Raw genomic sequence first — 24765 nt, forward strand, 5'->3', positions numbered from 1 at the left:
GGCCCTGGGGCCATCTCCAGGCTCTGCCTGCCATCAGCCCCTTGTGGTTCCAGGGAAAGTGGTGGCTCTTAGGTGTCCAGTGAACATATTTGAGATCAGAAACAAAAGCCAGATAGATGTGTTCAGCCTCACCTAGGACCTGACAGATGAGCACAGCTACAATACAACTCCTCCTTGCTCAGGTAAAGATGTCGTGGGGCAAACTGACATCACTGTCCTGGGGAAACCAGAATGAGGAATAGTGTCATTGGTCTCACTGCTCTGCACTGAATCACTCTTCCTTCCTCTCTCTCTCTCTTTCCCTTCCTCCTGCCCTCCTCTTTCCTCTCTTTTTCCTCTTTCCCTTCCTCCCCTACTTCCTCCCTCCTTTCAGTCAAGGTCACAGCTGCTCCAAGCAAACACCCACCCTCAGTAGAAAACAAGACAGAGAGTAGGGTGTTCTAGGAAATGGCAGGGGACACCACAGCATGGGACTCCACCCAAGGCTTTTATCTAGGGGTTTTGGGGAAGGGATATTTAAGGAACCATCCTACCTGTAATCCTAACGGGCTCTGCTCCAGCAGCTGAGGCAAAAGCATTGAATGTTTGAAGGCAGCCTGGGTAACTAAAGTGAGACCCTGCCTCAAAATAAAAATTAAAAAAGGGCCTAGGAGTTAGCTCACTGTGAAGGCCCTAGTTTCGATCACCATTATTGCTACCATCACCATTAAAAAAAAAGGCACAGAGGACACAGCAGGGGCTGGTGGACTCTTAATTAGAGAGCCTCATCTTAGGAGGCAACAAGGCAGCCATCAGTGTGGCCACCGGAGCAGGGGCTGATGAGCAGCCCATAGGGGAGCACTCGCAGGCCAGTCTCAGGGGCATCTCACTCCGAGACAGTGCATGACCTGGTGCTTGTGCAAGGGCCAGGGTCTGGGTGAAGCTGAAGCAGGGAAGGAGGCAGCAACCATGAAGATAATGCTAGGCAGTCCCAGGTGACAGGACAGAGGTGAGGGACTGAGGACTCAGAAGTGCCAGCCCAGGCTCATCCAGCTGCAGCACATTCTGTCTCTGGCTACCGGGTAGATTGAAGTCCTAGCACTTGGTGATCAAGGCTCACACGGCAGGCAGGTTTGGGGGGCCTTATTCTGGGTGTAGGGCTGGGGTGGACTTAAGGAGAGGTCAGGTGTGGCTCAAGGTCTAGGGCAGTGCTTGGCATGGAACAGACTGAAGGCTGAGGAGAAATTGCCGGGAGAGATGGGAAAAGGAAGCAGCAAGATAAGAGCAGGGCTCAGTGCCTGGGGTCTGTGCATGGGACAGGTGGCCCCGGGAGGCAGCAGAGGGGACAGTGAGTGCTGAAGGGATAGTCGAGTGGCCTCCTTCACAGCAGACCAGGCAGAGGCTCACGGGGAAGGACTGAGGCTCTGGAGCACACCAGGTGAGGCCCTGCCAGAGTGGCAGTCAGACTGTCATGGGTCTGGCTGCACCTGGACTTCAGATTCATGCTGCTTCCCTGGGCCTACTTTGTTCTACCCAGGGGCACCAAGTCCGTGTCCTCTCCCTGCTCACCCTGCACCATCTCTCACTCCCACAGGCCCAGGGCTTTGAACTCCTGATCAGAACTTCTGTCCCAAGTGTGCAGCCCAGGACGTTCACTGTGGGCTGTATTACACCTGAGTCCTGAATGAAAGGGGTTCTGAGGTTGAGATTTGGGGCATCAGAGACTTCTCAGAAGGGTACAGCCCTTCCTGTCCTTCCACATGGGAGCTGCCCTGTTAGGAGAAGCCCCTGTTGACCAGTTGGGAAGGCAGCGGACAGTCCATTCCTCCTGGCCAGAGCAGGGATGACCTTTCGTCATGCACACTTCAGGTTACTGTGGATTACAGAGTTACAACCACAACAGTGGCATCGACCAACTATAATCAGTTTGCCATGGTGCTCTGCAAGATGATTTTCAGAAACGGGCCATACTTTGAGACCAAACTTTGGTGGGTCCTCACTCCATCCACTCAATGTCCTGGCTCCTGCCAATGCACGGGAGGGGAGAGGCAGCCCCTATTCCCCAAGATCCCAAAGACTTCTTAAGTTTGAGCGCCACTCCAAAAGGAGGTCTTTCTCCAGATCCTCCGTGACAAAGGGGTCCACAGCCTTATTCCCAATCAACACTTGTTATTTTTATTACCATTTTATTTTTTGTTTTTTTATGAGTACATATTTGCCACACATGAATGATCATATTCATCATATGGAATTTGCACCTGTACATAATATATCTTAATTCTTCTTTTTTCCCAGTTCCACTTCTTTCTTCAACCCTTTTCCCTCCCCATTGCCAAAAACTTTGTTTCCATGTTTTCTCTTCAATTCTCTTATTTAAACCCTTTTCCTCTTCCTTCCCTCCCCCCACCTTGTTCCCCTTCCCATTTGAACATGTTCTTCCTACTTCTCGATATCTACCCTCCATTTTGTTCTCTATTAACCCTTTGGATTACTCACACAAGAGAATCAATGCGATATTTAAACTTGTATGTTTTATTTACTTCCCTAAATATGATCTCAAGGTGCATTCATTTACCTAAAAATGACTCTAGTTTATCCTTTGTGGCAGAGCAGTACCCCACTGTATATACACACCACATTTTCTTTATCCATTCATCTGTTGATTGGCATATGGGCTGCTTCCGAGGTATAGCTATTATAAATTGTGCTGCTATAAACATGGGTATGCATAAATCACTGTGGTGTGATGATTTTAACTCTTTTGGAAAGGTACCTAGAAGGGGCACAGGTGGGTCAAATGGAACCTCTGGTTTTAGTTTTTTGAGAAATCTCCATACGGATCTCCATAGTCAACACTTTTTAAAAAAAAATAATTTTATTGGTACATTTTAGGTATACAATATAGTGACAGTCATCATTGGAAATTTGCACCTTTACATAGTCTCTCTTGGTTCTTATTTTTTCCTCATTCCCCTGCCCTCCCTTCAACCCCTCCATCCCTCCCCATTTACAAAGATTTTGTTTCCATTTTTTCATTTTCTCATATTAATTCCACTCCCTTCTTTCCTTTCTCTTACTCCTCCCACTTCCTCTTCCCCTTTGCCCCTTTCCTTCCTATTTCGCATTACCTATTATACCTTTTAGTCCTTATTTACACTTTCAGTTTCTCACCCTAGAAACACTGTTTGATATTTACACGTGTGTCCCGTTTATTCCATTTAAAAGTATCGCCTCAATGTGCATCCCCACTTTTTATGAATTGAGCCAAGAGTGGTGACCCACACCAGTCCTTCCAGCACTCAGAAGGCTGAGGCAGGAGGATTAGGAGGTTCAGGCCTGTCTGAACTATGTAGCAAGACTCTGTCTGAAAAAACTTTTTAAATGTATGGAATTCTCTCTGTTGGCCACTTATCAACCATTTTTTTTTTCTACAGGGAGAAGTTGAGCTTGAACTGAAGCAGCACATCTTTGACTTCTCTAAATCTGTGGATTTCACTGAGGACAAAATTATTTTCAGGGATCCCATCTGTAATGTTCATCTGGGGAGAGGGGTAGGGGATGTGGCATCACCTGGTGCTGCCTCACCAGGAAAAGGGATCAGAGAGACTCATTCCCCTGTCCCTGTCACTGGAGACATTGTGTCTCCCTCCCTGGAATTTATTGGTTCCCATAGACTTCGGCCAGCCCCCATGCTCCATATGAAAGTTCACCCCATGCCCATGCAGATGACATTTCAGGCCCGGGTCCAAGTTTCCCCTGTCTTACTATCCTGGGTCACCTCCTGTCCGTACCTTGGGTCTGGCTATCATGCACCATCTCCCCCTTGTCCTGGGTCTTTCTCATTACTGACATGGGAGATGTCCTTACCTTCAAGTGACTTGGTTTGGGCCAGTGGTCCAGCCAGGACACTCAGGGACACTACTTGATGAGCTTCCAGGGGTCAGCAGGCAACAGCTTGGAGACATTATTGCCAGAGCAGAAGTGAGGTTCAGGGCCTAGGGAAGCCCAGCCCTGGGCCCTGAGTCCTGGGAGCCCCCAGATCTTCTGCAACTGGCACCGTCTGGGTCTAAGGAAGCCAGGGGCAGCAAAGGGGTCCTGGCAGGAGAAGTCACACACACACACACACACACACACTGCCTGCTGTGATGTTTCCTCTCCCCCACAGATGCGTGCACCGATGACTGAACAGGCAGTGAGTATGACTGGACACGGGACTGATGGGAAGACAGGGCAGGGTGGGCTGTGAGGTCTTGGGGCTGCCTTTACTCCCTTTCTTCACACTGAACCACAGTCATCTTTATTTTTTAATAATTAAATTTATTGGTACATTTTAGATATATGTAATAATTATAGTCATCATAGGGAATTTGTACCTGTACATGATATATCTCGATTTTTTCTTTCCCATTCCCCTCTTCTACCTTCAACCATTGTTCCCCTCATTTACAGAAGTTTTGCTTCCATGTTTCTTTCTTTTCTTGTTTATTTTCTTTTCTCATCCTTCTTTTCCCCCTTCACCTTCCCTAGTTCTCCTTCCTATGTGAATATTTTCTTCCTATTTCACAATATCTATTATACATTTTGGTCCTTATTTGCACTTTCAGTTTCTCACACAAGAGAATGTGACATTTACTTAAATGTGTTCAATTTATTTCACTTAAGAGTATAGTCTCAAGGTGCATCCATTTACCTAGAAATGTCTCAAGTTAATCTTTGCTTATGACTGAGTAGTAGTCCATTATATGAAAAACGCCCACGTCTTCTTTATGAATTCATTGGTTGAGTGGCATTTGTGCTGTTTCCAAGATTTACCTATTACAAACTGTGTTGCTATAAATATGGGGATGCATATATTGCTGTGGTTTGATGCTTCTAATTCTTTTGGTAAGAACTCAAGAAGGGGAATATCTGGGTCAAATGGAACCTCCAGTCCTAGATTTTTGAGGAATCACCACACTGATTTCCACAGTGGTTGCACCAGTCTACACTCCCACCAACAGTGGAGAAAGGTTCCTTTTTCCCCACAACCCCATCAGCACTTGCTATTGATTGATTTTTTGATAGCAGTCATTTTTTCTGGGGTGAGACATAATCTCAGTGTTGTTTTAATTTGTATTTCTTTTTTTTGGTATTAAATTCTTTTATTGGTACATTGTAGGTATACAACACAATTACATTTCTCATTGGGAATTGTACCTTTATATAATGCATCTTGGTTCTTATTTTTTCCCCATTCCTAGCCCTCCCTTCACCCCCTCCACCCTTCCCTATTTACGAAGACTTTATTTCCATTTTTTCCACTTCTCATCATTTTTTCCTTTCCCTTCTTTCCTTTCCCCTGTGCCTCCCACTACCCCTACCCCTTTGGACCTTTTCTTCCTATTTTACATTATCAATTATTCATTCTAATAATTGGTACATTTTAGGTATACAATATAATGACATTCATCAGTGGAAATTTGCACCTTTACATAGTCTCTCTTGGTTCTTGTTTTTCACCCTTGTCCAGCCCTCCCTTCAACCCCTCCATTCCTCCCTATTTACAAAGATCTTGTTCCTATTTTTCCATTTTCTCATATTAATCCCATTCCCTTCTATCCTTTCCCTTAACCCTCCCACTTCCTTCCCCTTTGCCCCTTTTCTTCCTATTTCACATGACCTATTATACATTTAGTCCTTATTTACACTTTCAGATTCTCACACCAGAGAAACTATTCGGTATTTACACATCTGTGTCCTATTTATTTCACTTAAGAGTATTGCCTCAATGTGCATGCACTTAGCTATAAATGTCTCTAATTTCTCATTTTTTATGGCTGAGTAGTACTCCATTTTATAAAAAACCCACATTTTCTTTATCCAGTCTCCAGTTGATGGGCACTTGGGCTGTTTCCAAGTTTTAGCTATTACAAACTGTGCTGCTATGAACATGGGTGCACATATATCACTGTGGTATGATTCTTTTAATTCTTTGGGGAAGATCCCCAGCAGTGGAATAGCTGGGTCAAATGGGATTTCCAGGCCTAGTTCTTTGAGGTATCTCCATACTGATTTCCACAGTGGTTGCACCAGTCTATACTCCCACCAGCAGTGGAGCAGGGTTCCTCTTTCCCCACAGCCCCGCCAGCATTGGTTATTGGTGGATTTCATGATAGCAGCCATTCTTTCTGGAGTGAAGTGGAATCCCAGTGTTGTTTTCATTTGCATCTCTCGAATGACCAGTGATGTTGAACATTTTTTCATGTATTTATTTCCTATTTCTACTTCTTTGTCTGAGAAATGTCTGTTCATTTCAGATGCCCATTTTTGGATTGGGTCTTTAAATTTGGGAGGTCTGATCTTTTTAAGTTCTTTATAGATTCGAGATAGTAGACCTTTGTCTGAGGAAGAGCAGGTGAAGATTTTTTCCCACATTGTGGATTGTCTCTTCACACTGCTGGTGGTTTCTCTTGCTGTGCAGAAGCTTTTTAATAAGAAGAGGTCCCATTTGTTGATTGTTTGTGCTAGTTCCCGGGCAACTGAGGTTTTGTTCATAAAATCTTTTCCTACACTGATGTCTTCAAGGGTTCTACCTAACCTCTGTTCCAACTGGTTCAGAGTTTCTATTTTAATATTTAGATCTTTAATCCATTTTGATTTTAGTTTAGTGCATGGTGAGAGATACAGGTCTAGTTTTAATCTTTGGCAAGTTGAAACCCAATTTTTCCAGCACCATTTATTAAGAGGCTATCTTTCCTCCAGTGAGGGTGTTTGGCTCCTTTATTGAAGATGAGATGGCTGAGTGTGTCTGGCGTTGTTTCTGCATCTTCTAATCTGTTCCACTGGTCCTCAAGCCTGTTTCTTTGCCAGTGCCATGCTGTTTTTATCACAGTAGCTTTGTAGTAGAGTTGCAGGTTGGGGATTGTGATACCCCCTGCCTTGTCTCTGTTACCTAGAATTGCTTTTGCTCTTCTGGGTCTCTTCTTATTCCAAATGAATTTTTGGATTGTTTTCTCTAGGTCTATGAAGTATGCTGCTGGGATCTCAATTGGAATTGCATTAAACCTATCTAGCAGTTTTGGAAGGATGGCCATTTTCACTATATTAATCCTTCCTACCCAGGAGCAGGGGATGTCTGTCCATTTTCTGATATCATCTTCAGTCTCTCTTTTCAGAGTGCTATAGTTTTTAGAGAAGAGGTCTTTGATTTCTTTTGTTAGGATGATTCCTAGGTATTTCAGTTTTTTGGATGCTATTGTGAAAGGAATTATTTGCCCTATTTCTCTCTCAGTGAGTCTGTCATTTGTGTAGAGGAAAGCTATTGATTTTTGTGTGTTGACCTTGTAACTAGCTACTTGACTGAATTTGGTTATTAAGTCTAGAAGACTTTTGGTGGAGTTCTTGGGGTCTTCTATATAGAGTATCATGTCATCTGCAAATAATGACAATTTGACTTCTTCATTTCCTATCTTTATTCCTTTTATTTCTTTCTCTTGTCTAATTGCCGTGCCTAATGTTTCCAGAACTATATTGAACAAGAGTGGTGATAGCGGACATCCTTGTCTTGTTCCTGATTTTAATGTGAAGGATTTCAGTTTTTGACCATTTAGCATGATATTGGCTGTTGGTTTTTCATAGATGGCTTCTATCAGTTTGAGGTAGAGACCATCTATTCCAATTTTATGTAGGGTTTTTATCATAAATGCATGTTGGATTTTGTCAAATGCTTTTTCTGCATCTATGGAGATAATCATATGGTTTTTGTCCTTGGCTCTATTGATATAGTGTATTACATTAATTGATTTGCGTATATTGAACCATCCCTGCATCCCTGGGATGAATCCCACTTGATTAGAGTGTATGATCTTCTTGATGATCTTCTGCATTCTGTTTGCCATTATCTCATTAAGGATTTTTGCATCTATGTTCATTAGTGAGATTGGCCTATAGTTCTCTTTTTCAGTTGGGTCTTTCTCTGCTTTAGGGATCAAGGTGATGCTTGCTTCCAGGAATGAATTTGGGAGTATTGCTTCCCTTTCAATTTCATTGAAGAGTTTAAACAGTAGCGGCAGCAGTTCCTCTCTAAATGTCTTGTAGAATTCAGCAGTGAAGCCATCAGGGCCCGGGCTTTTCTTAGGTGATAAAGTTTAATTATGTTTTCAATTTCATTGGTTGATATTGGGTTGTTCAGAATTTTTAGGTCTTCTTCATTCAACTTTGTTAATTCATATGTATCTAGGAATCTGTCCATTTCTTCTGTGTTGTCCATCTTATTGGCGTATAGGTTCTGGAAGTAGGTATTGATGATCATCTGGATTTCTGCTGGGTCTGTTGTAGTTTCACCCTTTTCATTCCTAATTGCATGGATTTGGGCCTTTTCTTTCCTTTTTCTGACAAGGTTGACTAAAGGTTTATCAATTTCATTGATTCTTTCGAAGAACCAACTCTTGGCTTCATTGATTTTTTGTATCGTTCTCTTCATCTCCATTGCATTGATTTCTCCTCTGATCTTTATAATTTCTTCCCTTGTATGAGCTTTGGGGTTGTCTTGCTCTTCTTTTTCTAGAAGCTTGAGGTTGAGCATCAGGTTGTTTAATTGGGCTCGTACTGTTTTCCTAATATGCGTATTCACTGCTATGAATTTCCCTCGTAAGACTGCTTTCATTGTGTCCCATGGATTCCGATATGTTGTGTTGTTGTTGTCATTTAATTGAAAGAACTGTCTGATTTCTTCTTTAATTTCCTCTGTGACCCATTGGTTATTCAGAAGTGTGTTGTTCAATTTCCATGTGTTTATGAAATTTTTTGAGTTTCTTTTGCTATGGATCTCCAATTTCATCTCACTATGGTCTGACAATATACAGGGGATAACTTCAATTCCTTTACACTTACTTAAACATGTTCTATGTGTGAGTATGTGGTCTATTTTGGAGAATGACCCATGTGCAGCTGAGAAGAATGTGTATTCTGATTCTGTGGGGTGGAAGACTCTGTAAACATCTGTTAAGTTCATTTATTCAAGAGTTCGATTGAGTTCTAGTATTTCATTACTTATTTTTAGTCTAGTTGATCTATCTATTTGTGACAGTGGGGTGTTGAGGTCCCCCACTACAATTGTATTAGTGCATATATGGCTTTTCATGTCTGTTAGTATTTGTTTTATATAGTTGGGTGCACTAGTGTTTGGTGCATAGATATTTATGACTGTCATCTCTTCCTCTTGGATTCTTCCCTTTACAAGGATGCAGTGTTCTTCTTCATCTCTCTTAGTTAGTGTTTGTTTGAAATCTGCTTGATCTGCAAAGAGGAAAGCCACTCCTGCTTTTTTTTCAGGTTCCTGTCACATGGAGTATTGTTTTCCACCCTTTAACTTTCAGTCTATGAGTTTCCTTTTGAATTAAGTGTGTTTCTTGTATGCAGCATATTGTTGGATTTTGCTTCTTTACCCATTCTGCCAGTCTATTTCTTTCGATTGGTGAATTGAGACCATTAACATCGATGGTTATAATTGAAACGTATTGACTTGTCATTCTCATGACTTTTTCTTTTTGTTGGGTTCTCCCCCTTTACATTTAATTTCTTGTCATGCCAGATGGGTTCATTCTGCTTTGCTTCCTGGGGTTGTGATCCTCAATGTCTGTTCCTAGGATATTGTGTAAAATTCTTTGGAGTGCTGGTTTGGTATTCACGAAGTTCCTAAGGTGCTCTTTGTCATGAAAGTATCTGATTTCTCTATCAATTTTGAAAGATAGTTTTGGAGGGTACGTCAATCTGGGTTGGAGGCTGTTTTCTTTTAGGGTTTGGAATATGTCACTCCAAGCTCTTCTTGCCTTGTAGGCTTTTGTTGAGAAATCTGCTTTGATTCTGATGGGCTTTCCTTTGTATGTGATTTGTTTCTTTTCTCTCACTGCTTTTAGAACTTTGTTCTTCTGTTGAGTTTCTGGAATCCTAAGAATTATTTGCCTATGTGTAGATTTTTTTTGATCAAGGCTATTTGGAGTCCTATATGCCTCACTTATCTGTATGTCAAGCTCTTTTCCCATGCTTGGGAAGTTTTCTGCCATTATTTCTGTGAAGAGATTTTTTATGTCATCTCCACTCTCTCTTGTTTCTTCATTGAGCCCAATCAGTCTTATTTTATTCTTCTTTGCATCATCTAGCTGCTGCTGGATTGATTTCTCATGTTCCCTTATAATTTTGAAGCAATTTTTCTTTTCCTGGTCACTAATTGCAATCTTATCTTCTATATCTGAAATTCTGTCCTCACATTGGCTCATTTTGCTGTGTAGATTTTCACTGGAGTTTTTCATGCCCTGGAAATCTATTTGCACCTGTTTTATGGATTCCATTTGTTTCTTATGTTGTTATTTCATCATGTTCCTGAGCTCCTCTCTAGGTTTATTAATCATGTCTTGCTCTAGGGGCCCAATTTCTCCTGTTATCTGAGAAATTATTTCTGATTTCATTTTTTCCAGATCCCCCTTTGTTTCCAGTTCAGTGGGTCCAGGTGGTTGAGTATCAGAGTGTTCCATCTTATTTCCCTTTGGGGTTGCTGTAGGTGATCTGAAAGTCTGGTTTTGTGACTTATTTACATGTTTTCTCATTTTGACTGGGGTGAGGGGCTGTCAGCGCCTGCACGGATTACCTCCTCTGAGCTGGGAGAGGTGGGACAGGAGCTGGGAGCAGCGGTAGGGATGGTGACCCAAAAGCCCTTTCCTGTGGGCTGGGAGCAGGGGGAGGGATGATGGCCAGGAAGCCCCTTCCTCTGGACCAGGAGCAGTGGGATGGTGGCTCAGAAGCCCCTACCTCTGGGCCGGGAGTGGTGGGAGGGATGGTGGCCCAGAAGCCCCTTCCTCTGGGCCAGGAGCGGTGGGACTGAAGGTGGCCCAAAAGCCCTTTGCTCTGGGCCAGGAAGCCCCTTCCTCTGGACCAGGAGCAGTGGAACATCGGCTCAGAAGCCCCTACCTCTGGCCTTGGAGCAGCGGGACTCAGTACCTTGGTCTGGTGGTCCGGTGTCCTCTGCGTCTTTGTAGCGTGGAACCAGGTGGCTGCCTGTCTGCAGCTGGCTGATTCGGTGTGTTTGAGGAACTTGGGACCTCGGTACGGTGTGCGCAGACCTGCCTGTCTGCAGCAGCTCAATTCTTTTTTTTATTTTTTTTATCATACTGCATTTTGCTCCCTCCTATCTCTCCAGCTTTTGATGTTTTTCCATCTCTTGCAAAATATCTATTTCTTATTATCTCTCTTTTCTTGTTCTTTATTTACATTTTTACTATCATATAAGTGAAGCTGTATGCTATTTAAGCTTGTGTGTCTGATTTATTTCATTTAAACTTATGGTCTCAAAGTGCATTCATTTTCCTATAAATGACTCAAGTTCCTCCTTTTTATGGCAGATTAGTACTCCATTGTGTGTTAATACCACACTTTCCTTATCTATTCATTTGTTGAAGGACATATAGGCTGCTTCAAAGATTTAGTTAGTAGGAATTGTGCTACTGTAAACATGGGTAAGCATGTGTCACTAAAGTAGGATATCTTTAACACTTTCAGGAAGATGTTGAGAAAGGGAATAGCTGGGTTTGATACAATTTTATTCTTAGTTGTTTGAGGAATCTCCATATGATTTCTATACTGAGTATGCTATTTACATTCCTACTATCAGTGTAAAAGTGCCCAGTTTTCCTCTGAGCTTTACCTTCTTTTGATATTGTGATGATAGCTATTCTAACAGGAGTAAGACGGAATCCCAGTGACTTTTAAACAGAGGAAACAAAGATTAAAACCTATCTATCTGAATTCTGGCTCCAACTCTCATTGATCCTTCCTGATTTGACACATTTCTACTTGTTTATTCTTTATTATTCAACAAAGGAAACACATGTAAATCACTGTGCAATCTGAATTTTCTTTCTGTCATTGTTGTTTTCATTCTTTATTTTCCAATAGTCAATGACCTTGAAATAACAACAAAAATCTTCGTCAACAAGAAAACATCTCCTACTCAAGATACAATTTTATGTTATACATTATTTCCTTGCTTCTTTTCTTCCACCTAAGAAGATTCATTGAGACAGATTTGATAGTACAAATGCCACACCATGGTAAACTTTACAGGCCTGGAACAAGTGAATGACTTAAGAGAAAACTTGGTTTCCCTAAAATTAAATATAGTTTTCAAAAATATCAGAGGTCCTGATTTGCTTTCTAGGTTGATGCTGAGACAAAGGGCTGTGTCCTCCCCAGGACTCACTGACATGTCCACCTGGGGCTTCATTCCTTCCGTAGTGGTGATGGTGGTGAGGTACTGAGCTCTTCTTTTTATATTGAGACAGGGTCTCACCAAGTTGTACTAGCTAGGTCAAACTTGCAATCCTCCTGCCTCATACTCCCAGAATTCTGGGATTACAAACATGTGCCACACCAATAGGCTGAAGACACCATTGAATGCCATAGAAAGCAGTGGATGTGGATACCCTAGGGTCATGAAGGGAGAGGAATGGAGGTCAGAAGGTGGCAGGATCTGGTGGCGACAGCTTTGCTCAGCTTCACTTCTTGCCTTTTCTTCCTGCAGCCCAGGTAGATATGTGGGGTACAATGGAGGGCTGTCAGGGTGGGGGTAGATGACACTGAATCCTACCCACCATGACAGGGCCCTCTTTAAAGCCCTTTCCTATAGGGTCTACCACCCTAAAGCTCAGGCTGGGTCCTAAGCAGTAGGTGAGTAGAGGAAATGAGGGCCTTCTTAGTTCCATATAAAGCAAAGATACCAGTCCAGCTTTAGGTCAGGAATCCAGGATAGTCACTGCCCACATGAGTGAACCATCTCAGGGGAAATTGCACAGGGGCTGGGGTCTAATAGGGTCCTACAGGGCCCATAGGAGGAGAGCATTCTTTTCTTTCTTTCTCTTTATTTTTTTTCCTCTTCAGATAGGGTTTCACTCTGCAGTTAAACTGGTATTGACCTTACTGTATATCCCACGCTGGCTTGAAATTGTGATGATCCTCCTTTCTCAGCCTCCTGTGTGCTGGGACTATAGGCATGGACCATCAAGCCTGGCACATTCGTTGCTCTTTGAGGGTACAGGGATTTGATGTTGCCAGAGACCACCACCCTAAGCTCACAGGATCAGAGATGACAACTCAGTATGGAACTGAGCAGCTGATCCACAGAAGATACAATAAGATGAAAGGAAGAGGCACAGTGAGACCACATTGTGATTCTTGTCACTCACTCTATGGAGCTCCGACAATGTCCCTCCTGTTCCCTGTCCCCTTTTCTTTTCTCTACTTTGCACAATCCTGATGGGGGGAGGGTGGGGAAGCAGATATCTTGCCACGTGTTTCTGAAGTAGTTGCTGGCAACTGACTCAACCTTCCTGGATTTATCAAAGAATAGATAAGCTCAACCTAAGAGGGGTGGGATTGTAACCCAGTGACCCATAATTAGTACCCCAGGGTTGAAATCTTGAGCCCACCTACTTCTTCTCCAACACCTTCCAGCCCAGCTGTTCTTCTGAAGCCATGGTTCTGGGTCTTCTGTCACTCAGGCCCTATGGACACAAATCTAGAATTCCTTCTGGCTGTGACCTTGAGCCCATCACCGAGCATAGTCCCTCTGCTGCCAGACTTCCAGGATAATCATGTGAGGGCTCTGGAAAACAGCAGCAGGGAGGGCCCGGGGAACAGGGATGGGGTTACACTGGGTAGGAGAGGAAGTTACTCTGAAGCAGTGTTTGATGGAGAAGAAAGACTCGGATTCAGGCCCAGTTCATGCCAGGTGGGGACATCTTCAGTTCTTCCTCACAGAAAAGAAAACTGAGGCTCTGATGGCCAACCAGCACCTGGCCAGGGCCCCCTTATCCCTGACTAACTCCTCAGCCAGGGTCCTTCCTGGCTCTGGAGGACCTCAGCTCCTGCTGGTTTCTCAGGGCAGCCCATCCCTGGGCTCTGCCACCCATAGGGCTGAAGGAACTACCAGAAAGGACATCATAGAAGAAGTGGCTCTGGGACCATTGCTGGACTCTGGCTGTCACTGGTCCCTTGCAGTTTCAGGAGAAGTGGTACACAGGTACAGCAGAGAACACAATTTTGGAATGGAAACTAAAGCCAGTTACACATGAACAGCACCACCTTCAAGCTGAAAGATGGCTACAGCTAAAGTCACCGCTAATGTGCTCAAGTGTGTCATCCCTTCCTGGGAGTCTGAGAGATAGAACAATATCACAGTCGGTGGGGGCGGGTGTGTGTGTGTAAAACTGCAGGAGAATGTTATTCATCTCCCTGTTCTATACCAAATCAATCTTCTTTTATTTCTTTTTAAAAAATTTTATTGGTGCATTTTAGGTATACAATATGATGCTATTCATCACTGGGGATTTGTTCCTTTACACAATCTCTCTTGGTTCTTATTTTTCCCCATATCCTTCCCTCCCTTCAACCCCTCCACCTTTCCTTACTACAAAGTCTTTGTTTCCATTTTTTCATTTTTCTCATGTTAATTCTAGTCCCTCCTTTCCTATCCCCTATCCCTCCCGCTTCCCTTCCCCTTTGCACCTTTTCTTCCTCATTCATATTATCTATTATACCTTTTGATCTTTATTTACACTTTCAGTTTCTCACACTAGAGAAACTATTCAGTATTTATAGGTGTGTCCTATTTATTTCACTTAAGAGTATGGCCTCAATGTGTATCCATTTAGCTATAAATCCCTATAATTTTTCATTCTTTATGGCTGAGAAGTACTACATATTATTTTTTAAAAACTCCACATTTTCTTTATCCAGTCTCCAGTTGATGGGCACTTGGGCTGCTTCCAAGCTTTCGCTGTTACAAACTTTGCCTCTATAAACATGGGTGCACATATATCACTGTGGTATGATTCTTTTAATTCTTTTGGGAAGATCCCCAGCAGGGGAATAGCTGGGTCAAATGGGACCTGTAGTCCTAGTTCTCTGAGGTATCTCCATACTGATTTTCACAGTGGTTGCCCCAGTCTGCACTCCCACCAACAATGGAGCAGGGTTCCTTTCTCCCCACAGCCCCGCCAGCATTTGTTATTGGTTGATTTCATGATAGCAAAAGATTTCATGAATAAAACCTCAGTTGCACATGAACTAGCACAAAGAATCAACAACTGGGATCTCTTCTTACTGAAAAGCTTCTGTACAGCAAGAGAAACCACCAACAGTGTGAAGAGACAACCTACAATGTGGGAAAAATTTTTACCAGCTGTTCCTCAGACAAAGGTCTACTATCTACAGTATATAAAGAACTTAAGAAAACCCAGACCTCCCAAACTTAAAGACCCAATCTAAAAATGGTCATCTGAAATGAACAGATATTTCTCCGACAAAGAAGTAGAAATAGCAAATAAACATATGAAAAAAATGTTCTTCTTTTATTTCTCACTCCCTTCTTTCTGTCCTTTTTTCTTCTTCTTTTCTCCGTCCCTTCCTCTCCCTCTTCCTTCCTACCTTCCAGCAACATTTATGGGTGGCTCCAGGGCAAACACTAACTCTTGGTAGAAATGAGACAGAGCATATGGTGTCCCAGAGGGGAGGAGAGACACTGGGAACAGTCTGGGACCCACCCCAGGCCTCCATCTAGGGCTTATAGGGTTGTGAACTTCACAGAGCCCACAGTCCTATAATCGTAGCAGGCTCAGCTCCAGGGGATGAGTCAGGAGGATCACAAGTGTGAAGCCATCTTGGTCAAATTAGTGAGACCCTGTCTCCTAATTAAAAATGAAAACAGGACTGGGGATATAGCTCAGTGTCACATCCCTGGGTTCAATCCACCACCACCACCACCACCACCACCAAAAAAGAAAGAGAGAGAGAAAGAAAGAAAGAAATAGATAGAGCTATTGAACTCTGAGTCAGAGAACTAGCCTCAGGAGGCAGCAAAATAGCCAGCCATGAGCATGGTGACCTGAACAGGGGTTGATGAGGGGCCAGAATGGAATGTTCCCAGGCCAGTCTCTGGGGCCTCTCACCCCAAAGCAGAGCCTGGCCTAGGCCTTCTGCAAGGTCCAGGATCTGAATGCAGCTGCAGCAAGGGAGGTGGAGAGAAAAATGAAGTCCCAAGTATGTGCTGGCAGAGGTGAGGAAGATGAGGACTCTGAGAGAGAAGCCCAGGCTCATGCACCTGCATGTGTTCCAGCTCGGGCCACTGTGTGGATTGGAGTTGGAGCCTTTGAGGAGTGAGGGTCATGAAGAGGGTAGATTTAGGGAGCTCGATGTTGGGATGCAGGGTTGGGGTGGGCTCAAGGGAGAAGTCACACTGGTTGAATAGCAAGTGAGGTGCTTGGCATGGAGGAAACTGGAAGCTCAGCAGAAATTGCCAGGAGAGATGGGAAAGGGGAGCAGCAAGATAAGAGCAGGCACAAGACCTGGGTTCTGTGTGGGTCAGGCTGCTCGGGGAGCAGCGGAGGAGACAGTGAGTGCTGGTGCTGGAGGGAGGCTGGAGAGGACCCCACAGCTGATCAAGAAAAGGCTCATAGGGGAAGACCAGGGAGATACATGGTGTGACTGGGGCCCCTGCCATTGTGGGGGACAGTTTGTCAAGGGCTGGGCTGGATGGGAAGCCTCAGAATCTTGCTGTAGTCCTGGCTCCACTTCCTCTAACACATGGGAACCAAGTCTGTGTCTACTCTCTGCACATCCTCTACAATCTCCCTGCAACACATGCCAGTTCTGTGAATACTGAATGAGAACGTTTGTCCCAGGTGTCTCGCCTGATCAGTTCAATCTGGGCTATATGTCACATGGATCCTGAGTGAGGGGCAACCTGAGGTTGGGATTTGGGGGTCAAAGTCCTCTTTGCAGGGAAAATGGTTCCCTGCCCCTCCACCCAGATGCTGTCCAGTGGAAAGAAGACCTTGTTAACCAGTCCTGGAGTATGAGACAGTCTATGCCTCTCAGGCAGGGCAGGGTTGGCCCTTCCCTATACACACTGCAGGTTATCATAGAGTACACAGCTGCACTGTGAGAGTGGCAGCCACTAAGTATAGTCAGTTTGCCATGGTGGTTCTCAAGACGATCTTCAAAAACATGGTGTACCTTGGGATTACCCTCTATGGTGGGCCTTCACTCCTCTGGGACTGGGCTCCTTGTCCCACATGGGGGAAGAGACCCCTAACACCAAAGACCTTAATGTCTTTCCCACTTCGAGCACTCCTCAGGGAGGAGGCTTTTGCACAGACCCTCTGTGGGACCTTATTAACTCTTTCAGGAGTATTTATGGATTGAGCCAGTGGTGTTGGCATGAGGATTGTGAGTTTGAGACCATCCTAAGCTAATAGTAAGATCCTACCTCAAAATGCTTTAAAAATACTATGGAATCTTTCTATTGGTCACTCATTGGACAGCTTGGGTGAAAATAAAAGCAAGGATCTGCTGAATTGAACTGGAGAATCACTTCAGCTACTTTGCCGAGTCTCTGGGCTTCACTGATAGCAACATCATCTTCCCTGTGGCCCTCAGTAATGGCCAGCTAGGGAGAAGGGAAGGGGATGTGCCCTGTCAGGAAAGTGGTGAGGAGAGACTCAGTCTCTCCAGTCACTAGAAAGTTGGTGGCTCTAACCCTGGAGCCTGTGGGACCCTAGGGACCCTGTTCCTAAGCATTCCCCAAGTTTAGTTAACAAGTCAGAATGACAATTTCTGGGTAGGTCCACATTTTCCAAGTCTCATTGCCCTAGACCAGCTCCTCTCAATATGTTGGGTCTTGCTATCCTGAGCCATGCCCCACTTCCCCTGGGAATTGCTTATTACAGATGTGGGAGAAGTCCTTACTTTCCGGTGGCCTCTGAAGAGGACTCTAGCACTGAAGGGCACTGTCAGAGGGGTGCCAGTGCTCAGCAAGTAAACAGACTTGAAGCTGTGGTGCCCAATTGGCAGTGAGGGGTAGCCTCCCAGGGAGCCCATCTGTAGGTTCTGGATTCAGGGAACCCCTAGATTTTCTGCAGCTGTAGCTCACTGGGACTGAGGCAACTATGGGCAGTGCAGGGATACTGGTAATCAGAGAAAACGCACACACATACACACACACACACACGCACACACACACACACACACAGATGAAAGAAGGCTCTGAATTGCCGAAGGTTAGGGAAGGAGACCTAGCACCAAATAACTGGTGTGACATAACTGGGGGGTAGAGGATCTAGGCTAGGGGCCCGGGGGGACTGTGAACCGGAGTCTCCTGAAGCCACAGGTGGTCTTGGGAACTGCATTTATGATTTTGTTCAGGCTGAGCTATGACACCTGGATGGACAGAGTAGGGATCCTAGGCTTCCTGCCTCTCTTCTAGCTCTCTGGGGCTGGCTTGCCACTCTGCTGGCCCTAGGTGCCACAGCTTCTTGGCAGTGAGCTCTGGGATGGGCCTCCCCAGGGGCCCATGGAAATGCAGCGTAGAGTGCCTGGAAGGGGCAGTAGGCTAAGTTTGAAAGTGGGATAAGCAAGACCCAGTCTTGTGGGTGGAGCTTGATGGCAAGAGGGCTCCTGCTACAAAGGCATAGGGTGAGGTTTAGGCTGGGCTTAGGCCTCCAGTCCACTGTCTGCCTTTGCATTTCAATGCTCCAGCCCTGCTTTCCAACACATCAAGTCCACTTTCTGCCTCAAGCCATCTTTTGGTGCAATGGTCACCAAATTCCATCCTTGTGTTTTCCCTGAGGTGCCTGAGCTGGCAATTTTGGGTCCAGTGGAAACCTGGGCATGTAGGCAGTGACAGGCACAGAAGGCTAAGACAAAGCTTTCAGAGGTGACCTGAGGGGGTTGTTGAGAAGATTTTAGCTTTTAGAGATGCTCCACTGGTAAGCGGAGTTAGGGCAGGGATGGGAGCTGGAGGGGAGAGAACAGATCCCTTCAACCTGCACCTGCCTTGTTCCAAATTGTTTTACACCCAGCTGACAGAGACAGGGTGAGCACCAGAGAACTGGGCCTTGGAAGCCTCAGCATTGGAGAATAGTGGGCAATTATCCTGGTTTTACAGATGGGGAAACTGAGGCACATTCAGGGACACATGGTCTGTGACTTGCTCCACAGCTTCCTTCAGCTCCCAAGGAGATACTAAGACATCTGAAAGGGACTGAGCTGAGCTTGGCTGGCTTGGCTCAGCAGGACAGCCTGTTTGGTACCTGGCACCCCTCCCACCTGAATCAGCGTCCTGTCCACCCGTCACCTTGCTTTCCTGATGTGACCTGTGTACAAAGCAGCCTGTTGCTCTGTAGCACTGCTGAGGGCTGCCTCTTGTCACTTTCTCCAACTTGTTTTCCCAGCTATAACATGGGGATAATGGTTGGTTTCTCCTGCATGAGCAAGTGTTAGAATTCAAGGAGGAAATGATGGGTAGAGTCTGGGAAGCTAATGAGGCTATCAGCTAGGCGATCTTAGTTTTACTCACCTGGAAACTACTGGATCCTAGCATAAGATGACTCCTTATTTATTTTAAAAAGTATTTTATGAGTACATGTTTGCCATAACATATCGATTACGTTGACATTGGGGAATTTGTACCTGTACATAATATATTTCAATTCTTTTTCCCCATTCCTCTTCCCTCCCCTCAACCCGTCTTTCCTTCTCCATTTACCAAATGTTTGTTTCTATTTTTTCCCTTTCATTCTCTTTTTAAATCCTTTTTCCCTTCTTTCCTTTCCCCTTCCTCCTTGTTCTCCTTCCCATTTGAACAAGTTTTTCCTACTTCCCAATGTCTATCTTCCATTTTGCTCCTTATTTACCTTTTGGATTTCTCACATGAGAGAAACAATGAGGTGTTTAAAGTTGCGTCTGATTTATTTTACTTAAATTTATGATCTCAAGATGCATACACATACCTAAAAATGTCTCAAGTTTATCCTTCTTTGTAACAGAGTAGTACTCCATTGTATATAAATACCACAGTTTCTTTATACATGTATATGTTGATGACCATGTGGGCAGCTTCAGCCTAACTGCAATGGCCCATGTCAACCCTGCTCTTTACATTCTTCTTCATGGTGGGGTTGGATACTGCTTAAATTTTGCACTTCTTGAAACAAGACCAGAGGTCAGAGTTCATTCCTGAGATGCAACAAGTGAATCACAAGGAACTTTGAAGCAAATCAGCTGTGGTTCTTTCCTGTCCCGTTTCTGGGAATACAGTCCATCAGGGTCTCCCTCTGGAGAGCCAACTCCATGCTAACACTCAGAGTTCTTCTTGCATTTGGCCACAGAAAACTAGAAGTAGACCTGATCTAGCGATACCCATTTCTGAACTAACTAACCCAGAACAGGGCTTAGTTGGTCAAGTACTGGTTTCTCCAAGCAGAAGCTTCATTCCAAAGCTTCTGAGATGCTTGATGATGGCTCTGAAGCCATCCTACAGTTCCTCAGAGACAGCGTGGGAGCCGGTGAGGTGACCCTACAGGATCAGTTCACCATCATTTTAAGTGAAATAAATCAGACACACAAGCTTAAATATCACATTGTTTCTCTTGTGTGAAAAACCAAAATATAAATAAGGAACAAAACAGAAAATAGGTATTAAGAATTAGAACTTTTAAAAATATTCACTACTTTAACTATAAAATAAACTTCATTCTTATAAGAATAAATTCTGGTGTTTTGCCCTGATTCTTGCATGCTGTTGAGCATACAAAGGCAGAAGTACTAGAACAAGATACATAAATCTACCATAACATCTCTCAACCTTAGTACTGTAGAGTCAGCAAGACAGACCCAAGCCTCTTTTCAAAGAGAATAGGGAGATCTACATGATGTGTACATTTTTAATAACTTCAGTCTTAAAATAAGATAAACGTATATACTGAAATATAGAAAGAAGTTTGCTATTCTATAGGAGATGAAAGATAACGAATTATTTTCCTAAACAAAAATAAAGAAAGGAATAATTATGTTCTTTACAGCACAAGTATGTGTCTTAGGTTCTTTTCTCATTCCTGGGAAAAAATACCTGACACACCCAAGTTAAAGAAGAAAAAGTTATATCAGTTCAGAGTTTGTTGAGCTTTCAGTTCAGAGTCAGCTGGATCCAAGGCAGGGCAGCATGGCAGAGGGGCACTGCAAAAGAGAAACAGTCCATGGCAATGCAGGCAGAATGCATGAAGCAGAGAGCATCAGCAACAAGTCTGCCTTCTTTCTGTCCCTTTTTAAAATTTTTTAAAGTTTTATTTCAATGTGATACAAGTAGATGTTAATAAAGAAGATATTTTTAAAAACACTCTTCTTACTTCTATGAAAATACAAGGCAAAATTTCACAACAAATTAGTTAAAAATAACAGTTAATATACTTTGTACCATAATCTTAAAAGAATGGCCAAAATGTTAGAGTATAAGTCATAGATGAAAAAGACTTACAAAAGAGAAATAAACATATAATAGTACAAAACTTTCTTTTCAATGAACTAAGAGGACTTAGCAGTATAAAAAAACAAATTAGCATATATATTGTAATCTTTTTGAAACTACAGAATATATAATTTGGGGAATTATTAGAGCTTCTTCCTACTTCCTATTTCTCTATCTTCTTTTTTAATGTTTTCTTTAACACTTAGTAGAAACTATGTACAATAAATTTTTACTGTATTTTACATAAGATAGATACCATAAAAATTTACATAGATTAGGAGGAAGATAGATGGTTAAGGAGGGCCCAGTCCTGTGGGATGTTTTCTCAGCATGAAAGTCAGAGTTCAGTTGGGGAAAAGGGTTTAGACTGCCAGACTGAGCGGATGTAGAAAAAAAGCAAAATGCAGGCCTTTGGGTAAATAACCAGACACTGGGACCACCAATATTTCAAAGGTACCATTCTTAAACCCAGACCCTATCTAGTCATCTATGTGGATTCTTGCCCGTGATTTAGGAAATATCATTCCAAAGATGTCTTTAAAATTAGGCAAGGTCTCAAGCATTCATTCAATCATGGTCATAGGGATGACCTTTCCTCCTTGCACAGAATAGGAAGAAACACACAACTTTTGGACACTACTGACCTATTCTCCCCAATTTTAGTCCTTATATCCACTTTTGGTTTCTCATACCAGAGAAATAATGTGGCACTAAAACATGTATGTCTGATTTATTTCACTTAAGAGCATGGTCTCAAGGTATATCCATTTAGCTATAAATGACTAAAATGACTAAAGCTCATCCTTCTTTATGGCAGAGTACTATTCCATTGGATTAAAAAATCACATCTTCATCCATTCATCAGTTGATGGGCATTTGGGCTGTTTCCAAGCTTTAGCTATTACACACTGTGCTGCTATAAACATGGGTGTGCATGTATCGCTGTGATATGATGCTTATAACTCTTTCTGGGAGAAACCAAGAAGAAGAATAGCTCAGTCAAATGGAATCTCGTGTTAAAATTTGAGAAATCTCCACGCTGATTTCCACAATGTTTGCACAGTCTACCCTCCCACCAAAAGTGGAGGAAGGTTCCTTTTTCCACAAAGTCCCAGCATTTGTTATTGATTGATTTCTTGATGGCAGCCATTCTTTCTGGAGTGAGATGGAATCTCAGTGTTGTCTTTTTATTTTTCACCCAGGCCACAAGCCTATTGATTGGTGCCCTCTATCCCCAGGGTGAGGCTTCCATTATCCACACCCTTAATCCACATTCACACAGCCTAAATCCAGCCATCTTCAAAATGCCCTGTCTATGTATGACCACACAAGGATTTTGGGGGCACATCTACATACAAGCCATAACAATATGGGACCATGTTATCGTTTCTTAGGCTTCAAATATTAACCGATTTTTCCTTATTTTTGAAATAAATTGACTATCTTTTAAGACATGAATACAATAAGGATAAGTGGAAAAGGAAGCCTCAAAATGCATCACCAACCCAGAGTTCTATCCAGTCTGATTGGCATTTTGCAATTCCAAATTTTTTAGGTGTGCACACCATAAACACTAGAGAAGTCAGCATAGAACAGATGATAGAATGTGTAGAGTGCCTATGTAATGAAAGTTTCACTGTGTTCTTTCTTAGCCTTAAAGTCTATCCCCAGTGATGGAACAACCTCCATCAGGGAAAGGCCTGGGATCTACCATCTCAGGGACAGTTCTGAGAGAACTGCCACTATGTAGAGCTCTGGGATTGCCTTCCCCTTTTTACCTTTCACTCTCGCTACCTTGCAAAATCCTGATGTACACATGGAAGATACCTTGTGTTTTTAAGAGTTGCTGGCAATTGGCTTATTCTTACTAGATTTAACAAAGGGTGGATTACCCCACCAATGGTGTGTGTGTGGGAGGGGAAGGCAACAGCCAAGTGGTCCCAAAATAGTTTCCATGTGTGACACCTCAGACCTCCTCATCCTCTTCCAATACCTTCCTGCATAGCAGCTACCCTGAAGCCATGACCCTGGGTCCCCCGAGTCTGGGGCTTACCCTGAAAGAGCCCTGTAGACCCAAGGCCAGGACACACCTCTGGTACTATTCAGAATCTGTGCAATATTACACTGTAGCCATACATCCAGGATGACCTGCTAAAGGCTCTTGAAATGCATGGGTAGTGATGGCCTAGGGACACAGGGACAGTAGGGGTATAGGGAGGGAAATACAAAGGGACTCTGTGGAAGTACTGGATGGGAGGAGCAGAATTCAGGAAGTTAAGGCCCAGTGCATGCCAGGTGGGGACATCTTCAGTTCTTCCTCAGTGACATGAAAAATCGGGCTCTGGAAGAGCTCCAGCCACTTGCACAGAGTCACTCTGTCCTTGATGACTCAGAGCTAACTCCTCTCCCAGGGTCCCTCCTGACACTGGAGGACTTGAGCCCCTCCAAGCTTCCTAAAGCAGCACATTTCTGGGATCTGCTGAACAGAGAGCTGCACAGAGTTACTAGCAAGGATTACATGATAGTTCTGGGGGCCATCCCTGGGCTCTGCCTATCATTGGTCCCTTGTAATTTCAGGGGAAGTGGTATGCCATAGGTATGGCAGACTACACAGTTCAGTTCCAAAGCAAAATCCATTTAGACATGTACAGCTAGCTATAAGCTACAAGGTAAAAGATGACCACAGCTACAACATCACCTCTACTATGTTCAGGTGAAGCCATCACCTCTTGGAAGTCTGAGAGGCAGAACAATGTCACAGCCAAATGCTCACCAAAGGTGAGGGATACTGTCATTCATCTGTCTGTTCTGCTCTGAAGCAACCTAGCTACCTCCATCCTTCTATCCATTCCTCTGTTTCCCCTTCCCTATCTCTCACCTTCTTTTCCTTCCTCTCATGTTCATTGCTTTCCATTGACATTCATGAGTGGCTCCAGAACAAACTCATAGAGTCACATATAGTAAAATCCACCAGCACAAGCCAGAGTCAAGGAGGAGAGGGAGGCTGGGCAGAACACAATCAGAATCATTCACACCAACAACTTTCATCTCACTTCCAGTAGCCACAGGCATAAAGTAAGGTAGCCCCAGTCCAATCACCTGGTCCATGGCCATCCCCAAAGGAGTCTTCACAATGCTATTGTAACCCAAGCTTAAAATGATCACTTGGAGGTGGACCAATGTCAATTGATGGAGATATCAACTTCACACATATCAACACACCTTGGGTTGGCAGTCTGGTGCTGTTGATGTATTGGTATTCACTATACAAAACTGCTTTTTCAAGCATTGCTTGGAAAGTAATAGTGGCAATCCAGAACTGTATTCTTAGTAAATCTTGTCAGTACCAAGCAGACCTTGTCAGCCAGAGTACACCTTATAATATATAAAGAGTAAACATCACCATGAAAAATGTAGGAAGAGAAGAAAATCATTGGATTGTATGTAGAAGATAT

General features: G+C 43.6%; 1 pseudogene; it reads right to left on the reverse strand.

Annotated features, from left to right (window-relative positions):
• Nucleotides 1–1975: 1975 nt before the first annotated feature.
• On the reverse strand, nt 1976–24722 carry LOC147826060 (transmembrane protein 87B pseudogene; annotated as a pseudogene).
• Between the last annotated feature and the right edge of the window lie 43 nt (nt 24723–24765).

The sequence above is a fragment of the Heterocephalus glaber genome, unplaced genomic scaffold (assembly GCF_053883595.1).
Source record: "Heterocephalus glaber isolate CG9 unplaced genomic scaffold, H.glaber_assembly_v1.0 deba00001479, whole genome shotgun sequence".
In the NCBI taxonomy this organism is placed as follows: domain Eukaryota; kingdom Metazoa; phylum Chordata; class Mammalia; order Rodentia; family Bathyergidae; genus Heterocephalus; species Heterocephalus glaber.